Source organism: Plecotus auritus (assembly GCF_963455305.1).
Source record: "Plecotus auritus genome assembly, chromosome: 8".
In the NCBI taxonomy this organism is placed as follows: Eukaryota; Metazoa; Chordata; class Mammalia; order Chiroptera; family Vespertilionidae; genus Plecotus; species Plecotus auritus.
Window position 1 is genome coordinate 82449080 of NC_137782.1, and position 1114 is coordinate 82450193.

Genomic DNA, 1114 nt, shown 5'->3' on the forward strand with positions numbered 1-1114 from the left:
TCTGGGCAGGGGCCTGCTGAAGAGATTCCTATGAACCAACTTTGGCCCCAGAGCAGTTAGAGACTTTAAGGCCTTAGAAGTGAGATTTGTTCTTGAGGAGTCCTTTGGGTTGGTTTGACTTGTGCAACCTGCACCTCAAAACAACCTCAGTAGTTGCTTAGAAGGGGGTGAGGAGAAAGAACTTTCAAGAATGGGTAGAACATGTTCATTTCTTAGCCTCTGGACCTGGGCCAATCAACATGGTGACAACCACTACCCATGGGGCCATTGTGTGAGTACTGGAAATGTGGCTAGTGCCACTGATGAATGACATTTTTAACTTTAAATTTAAAAACTGATGTTCCATTATTTGAAAACTCAGCATGATTGGAACTGTTTGGGTATGTGACCTATTTTTTAACCATACATTTTACATATAAATTTTATGAAATCTAAATACCAAACAAGTATTGCTTTTATTTTTACTTTTATTTCTTTTTTCAGAGAGAGGAAGGGAGTGGGAAAGAAGGGGAGAAACATCCATTGGCTGCCATGCACCCCTTACTGGGGATCCAGCCCTCTGCAACCTGGACCTGTGCCCTGACAGGGAATCAAACCAGTGACCTCTTGGTGCATGGGACAATGTCAACCAACTGAGCCACACCGGCCAGGGCCAGAACATGTATTTCTTATGACAGTTTAGCTCCTGGATTGCATTATGTTGCAAATGTAAAATATACACATGATTTAAAAGACATACAAAAAGAAGTAAAACATTCCATTAATAGTTTTTCTGTTGATTACATGTAAAATGATAATATTTTGAATGTACTGGGTAAAATAAAATATATTATTAAAATTGATTTCACCTTTTTTTGTTTTTAAACATCGTATTATGCAATTTGAGATTCTATAGTAGGTTTGCATCTTTGGGATAGGACTCTCTGGACTATGAGAATCTTCCCATTTACCAAGGGCACTCAAGTGATCCTGAACCCCGCTTTTCTGCTTTGGTTTCCTAATCCCTGCAGCTTTGTGTCTCCTTCCCAGGTGATTGCTTTATCTACTTTTTCCAGTCGCTCCCAGGAAGGGGTTTCCAGCTTCTGAAGGATAACCCTCTTGACCTTACAGAGGT